A 6,495-nucleotide genomic window follows, 5' to 3' on the forward strand; every position below is an offset into this window, starting at 1 on the left:
ACAGCTTCTTACCAGTGGTGGACTTGTTGGACTCTCTCTTTCCTTATTTAACCTTATTTGACAAGATCGACGCTGTGATATTTGTGTATATCCCAAAACCTGTCGATATCCAAGTCTTTTAAAAAGTCTAAAAGCCGGTGTGTTTCTCTTTCCAACCAGAAATGTGGGATTTTCTTTTGCATGCATCTCTACCCCACAGCTTTCCAAACTTTTGGTAATTTGTTTTGTGTACGAAATATCCATGACAACGCACAGGGCCGCCCCTAAACAGTCGAAAGGCCGCATGTTGCAAATTGCAGTAAAAACAAAAAAACAAAAAAAGTTGAAATGAATTTTAAAAATTGGCTGTATACATGTCCAATTAATGATCCTAAAATCCAAATAATACCAGCACACCCCACAGTCTCAATTGGAAAATGCTTAATTCAGACAACGGCCTAATTTAAAATAGTTAGAAAGAGTATGCTGTTTATATGACCTGCATCAAATCCAAAATACTGTTATATTCGGGATACTAGGGGGATATTGGTGTGCATGTAAACATAGCCAGTGCTTCTTACAGATCACATTATTATTACACAAAGCGTTTTCCTCGCGCTTTGGCACAATTTTTGGTCACTGGAATAGCATGAAACTGTCACCTGCATACTTTCAAAACTCAGCAAAACATTGCTTCGTAGGGCCAGTAGTGTTCAAAAACTCAACAGAATTGATGATACATTGGAAAACTTCCTGTTAACCCCATTTGGGAGCATTTACACTATATTCAAAGATGATTACCTTCGCTTCTAACCTTGTACAATTTTGAGTTTGCTTGTTTTGTTGTGTTATGTATTTGTAGCTGTTCGTAACTGCAAGACACCAATTCTTTTAAAGGGAACTGATTATGCTTTTTGGGGTTTTCCCTTTTCTTATTGTTTTGTATAGCATTTTTGTGCTTGTAAAAGGTCTCGTAAGTAAAAAAGCTCAGAGCAAAAGGGAAGTCTCTTTCCCTCAGAAGACACTGCTCCTAAGCTGCCTGAAACAGCTCGTTTGAGTGTCGGTGTTTACTTCCATAACTTGGTGATGTAACAATGTAACAAACATTGTGCATAGAATCCCCACCTACGTCACCACCTACTGTTTGCATATACATGTCCCCAAAAAAGCCTTGTTAGAGCAGCGAGGCTGGAGGCTGCCAAGACTTTGAGCTTGAGTCACGGTGTTGGGAAGACAATGCTTTTTTTTCAAATGAGCTGAATCTATTCAATAAGTGAGTATTGGATTTTATTTAGATGTAACTGCCATTTATGGTGGCTTTGCAGTTAAATTTCCAACGGTTTGCTTAAATTTTGTAGTTCTTTGCGGTACCTCAGAGATATTGCAGCTGTCTGCAATTCCCAATATTTCAGTCTCAGAATTACATGTCGGCTTGACGTGATGTGGTTTTCCCACTGGGTTGCATATAATGTTCTGAACGATGTAGTGTGAATGTGGCATAACTCTCAGGGTTAATTTAAGTCCCTCAGTGCCAAAATGTCAAGCCAGATTGGGTATAATAGTGGAGTAATGGTAGGTGTTTGTGTGTGTGTGGTATCCATTTGGAGACTATTGTAGCTATTTGCCATTTTCCTCCATTACCACTGCTCGCGCTCTCAGTGGTGTGATCTAACTTAGCCAGTCCCTGCCTGTGAAAATTACAGTCAGTCCTCCTCACTTTTTTTTAAAGGTGTCAAAATGATATTTGCAGTCTGTTTGTGCTCGTATGCAAATATCTCGCTGGGCTACATGCACAATAAAATAACTGAAAAGCATGTTAACAGATGGGAGCTGCACATAAATCTGGAGCTCAGTGCTCTTTTCTGCCTTTGGCACCCTGTGCTTGGTTACAAAGTAATTTGCTGATCAATGGGTGTGCTCAAATTCACTGTCTGGCTGCTGTGATTTCAGTGTACCCTAATCCTACTGCCTTTGGGCTTTTACCGAAAGAAAACTCCACAAGGATAGACAAAATATATACACCCCCTGGAGATCAATTTTTCATCATCACAGGCACTGAAATCAAAAGCAAAAGGTGGGAACAACCTGCTGTTCCTTGAGAAGATTGGCTTAATCTTGGACTCGATGCTGCATTTTCACAAAACCAAGTTACTATGGACAGCATGTAGCATTGAGTAAAGCTCCATACAAACTGCACAAAGTACACCACACAACAACCGTCCCTCATAATACTTGTCACATGTGTCATGTGATGTAAGACTGAATGATGTCCAGTGTTGGTGATCAGTGTGCTGACAGGAAGGAAGGGTGTCTCCATCTAAGACTTCCTGTCCCACTGTGTGACTCAGTGTTGGACGTTGTGCTGCTCTTTTCCTTTTCCCTTCACTCTTCTCTTCCTCCCTCAGGGCATGTCTGAGCTTATTCTCACTTACTTCTCCCACTCACATTTTTCTTCATTTACTTTATTAACTTTGGTTGGACCATCTGTCCAGCTTCTAGAAAGTCAACATGTTATTGACCAGCTGTATTTTTTGCTGTACATATATTCATTGGATGATGGGTATGGATATGCATGAAGAACAGCAGAGAGACTCTGATCATGGCAGCACAAGAACAGCCACTCAGCACAAGAGAAGTAAAGGCCGGGGTCTACCACACGAGGCAGGACCCCAAGTGCAAGCTGTGCAAAGAGGCCCCTGAGACAGTCATAACAACAGGGCGAAAGATGCAGGCAGGCGTTATGACGCTCCATGTATGCTGTATACATGGAGCGTCATAACCAAATGGCTGGCATTGTGTACAGGAACATCTGTACTGAGTTTGGGCTAGAAGTCCCAAGCTCCAAATGGAAGACACCTAAATAGCAGAAGAAGGCTGTAGAGATAGATGTAGCAATCCTGAGAGATAACAACATCAGGTAGAAGAACACAAGAAACTTGAGAAATGCCACAACTGAAAGAGGAGCTAGAGAAAGGTGTGGAAGCTGAAAGCAGTGGTGGTACTGGTGGTGATCGGAGCACTTGGGGCAGTAACCCCCAAACTGGGACAGTGGCTCCAGCAGATTCCAGGAACAACATCTGAAATCTCAGTCCAGAAGTGTGCAGTCCTAGGAACAGCTAAGATACTGCGAAGAACTGCGTTATCAGTGCATTAACATTGACAGACCTAATTTTTTGCCTTTGAAAAGAGCTAGGCTAGCTGTTTCCCTCTGTTTCCAGTCTTTATGCTAAGCTACACTAACCGTCTACTGGCAGAAGCTTCTTTTTTTCCAATGGATTTTGGATTGTTGCAGAAAATAAGATCTGTGGTAAGAAGCATTTATGATGCGTACATGTTTTGTACAGCAAGATGTTTTCACAAATGAACACCGTATTAGGATTTTTGAAGACTCAATGCAATTGCCAGAAGTAAAAAGATAATGTTAGGCTATAAATGAATCACACCACGGTCATATGACTTATATAGTATTAAAATCCCCACCACAACAAGGCTTCAGTGTGATGATGTTTTGTAGTCTCATTTAGCCACTTTAGCCACCACATATTTTATGCCGTATAATGAAATCTAAAAGTCTCTTAAGCTTGTGTTAGCCACAGACCTTATTTCAGACATGTAATTAAAATCTTAATAAAAAAAAAACCAAAAACATGGACTTTGAGATGAGAGAACTGGGAGTGTTAAAAATGTTAAGTCTTTTCTGGGTTTTAGGACTCATTGCTGAAGCTCTCTAGTCGTTTAACAGTACTCACAAAACACCAAGCAAACCCATAACCCAATATGTCTTCAAAGCCCTTAAAGAATTTTGATGTTATGAAGAGACTGACAAATAAAAAAACAATAACACCGTGTGAATCCTCAGGGTAATTACTTAAACAGGCACATCACATCTTCACAACCTTAATTGCTTCCCTTCATCCTCTTCCAATTTGCAACTGCAAGTTGACTCCAATCGTGATAATACTGATAGATATCTGGGATGCTTATCTCCAAGTGTGTGAATTGTCAGCTGTAATGAGATGCCACCCAATTAAGGTGGTGGGTAGGCCCTAATCATCGCAGCAAAAGTCTGTCTAAAACAATCTAAAACAAATCAATAAACCAGATGGAACAAATGAGGGAAAGAGAGGGTAAAATGTTGGAGAGGAGAGGAAATAGAGAGGGAGGGGAGAAAATGCAGGGATATGAGAGACGAGAGGAGGCCACACTGCAGGTCTCTCATTCAGGCTAATGCCATTAGTGTCAAGACGCAGGCGGATCATATGACACATAGTCATTATTGCTCTTTATTTACTTACCCTCGCACACATACATTCCACCATGTCACATATCCTGTAAAGCAGTGATACTCAACTTATGGCCAGCAGGCCAAATCTGATCCCCAATAGGGTGCCAGATGCCCCCGTAAACATTATCTAATTCACAATTAAAATAAAGTGATTCACACCAGGGTTGGCTTTTGTAATTTAAGGTGCCAGAGAGCATCCAAAAATCCCAGAAATGTCCTAAAATCATTGAAACATCCTAAAATTAGAAACACCTTAAAATCCTGGAAACCTCCTAAAATTCTAGACACATTCTGAAATCCAAAAAAGTCCTAAAATCCTAGAAAAGTCCAAAAATCCTAGAAATGTTCTAAATTCCCAGAAACGTCCTAAAATCCTCAAAACACCCGAAAATCCTTTAAAAAAAAAAAACATGTATGGAGCTGCCGCGACTGGCCCCTAGCCTCCTGTCATTTTGCAAAATTGGCCCCCAAGCCAAGGAAGTTGAGTATCCCTGCTGTAGAGTTTCCCCCTGTAGCCTTGAAGTCAGACAAATGACTGGCCAAACACACACGGGCTCATGCACATGACACTTTTCCTGAAGTGTGTCACACTTGAATGCACATCTCTGAATGCTCCGAACATGTCGCCAGTCACACTCCCCTCCTCCTCCTTGTTCCTGCCTCTTCTTCCTGTCCATAGATCGAGCCTCTGGGCTTTCCTTCTCATGTCATCTCAGAGTGCGTAAGCCTCCAGACCATATGGGCTCTGAGGGGCTTAGTGGACCTTCAGCCAGCCCCCCTTGGAGGGCCTGCTGTGTGAGTGGTATTGAGGGGGCATCTCGTCATCTTTTCAGCTGCTTCAAACTTCCTGTCTGAAGAATGAAGAAAAGTCTGATAACATTTTTGATGTCTCACCCCCCTCTCTTACCCTACCTCTCCGATTTTATTTAAGCCCTAACATTTTGCATATTTGTAAGCAAACAGAATTCACTGCTTCCCTCGTCACAGTGTTAGCTTGTTGTGTAATTATTATTTGGTTTGTGATCTGTGGATCTCAGCAATCCAGGATGGGCAGATGGCTCTGTCTTGCTCACCAATGACTCTCTGTCTCTCTCTTCCCCTTCTTCTCTCCATCACTATTTTTTCATCGGCACATGTCTGTGTTCATGTGTGAGCGTGTCTTTGTGTCTGAGTGTGTGTGTGTGTGTGTGTGTGTGTGTGTGTGTGTGTGTGTGTTATAGGAATATCTACTCTGTGGACCATATGGTACAACACTGCCTGCTGGGCAAAGATAATTCCCGCATGCAAAGGCAGCAGAGACACCCGCGCACACACACACACACACACACACACACACACAATTAGTCCAACGTTGGTATCATGTACTTGTATTGTGCATTATAATTAGTCTGCACCTTCACGTCTGATGTTGTATAACAGTGATACCCAACAGGCCTGTCTTGTGTTCATCTGTCAGTCTCCCTGCTCCCCTCGCTGTCGTTCCTCCTCCTCCTCCTCCTCCTCCTCTCTTCCTCCTCCTCTTCTTCTTCTTCCTCCTCCACTCCAGCTGATTTGCTTTCTACCTGCCTGCCTATACTTGTCTACATCTCATGCTTTCCCTCTCTGAAGCAACTTGCCCCCAACCTACCCGAAACGTCAGACCTTTCCAGAGCCATAACGCAGAAGTCGACTCATACCTTCTTCCCACTCGTCTAACCACCCATATGGAAGTTTGTCTATCTAGCTTGTCGTTTAAGAGAGCTGTATACATACTTGCTCTCTCCTTCCCTTTTCTGACTGTTTCTCTACCTCTCTCCCCCTCACTGTATGTTTATTACATGTTAATTGTTTTATAAAGTTTTACCTAAGATTACAGATTACAGCTAACCATTTTAAAAACTGCACCGTTGTTTCGATGTACTGTATTTCTGCCTTCAGTTTCTAGTAAACTATTGCTTTCCTTTATTCTTTCTGCAAAGAATAAACAATTAGCAGGCTCGAGAAAACATGATTGGATTGTGTAATGCATCACAAATCAAGTCAGCAGTCATTTCTGTCACTCTATAGTGACAAAATAACTGAGCAGTAATGTCCTGTAGTTTAAAGGATAAGTGGTGTTTTTTAATTTTTTATTTATTTAATACAAATGGTGTCTTACGTTCAAAGATTTGGGCTTCATTTTTATCTGATCTGATTGCTAAACAGAATGTGGGAGTGAGAAGAAATATAAGCAAGTCCAGCTGCCCCTGACT

Source organism: Plectropomus leopardus, chromosome 6, assembly GCF_026936395.1.
Source record: "Plectropomus leopardus strain MGB_pleo_1.0 chromosome 6, ASM2693639v1, whole genome shotgun sequence".
In the NCBI taxonomy this organism is placed as follows: domain Eukaryota; kingdom Metazoa; phylum Chordata; class Actinopteri; order Perciformes; family Serranidae; genus Plectropomus; species Plectropomus leopardus.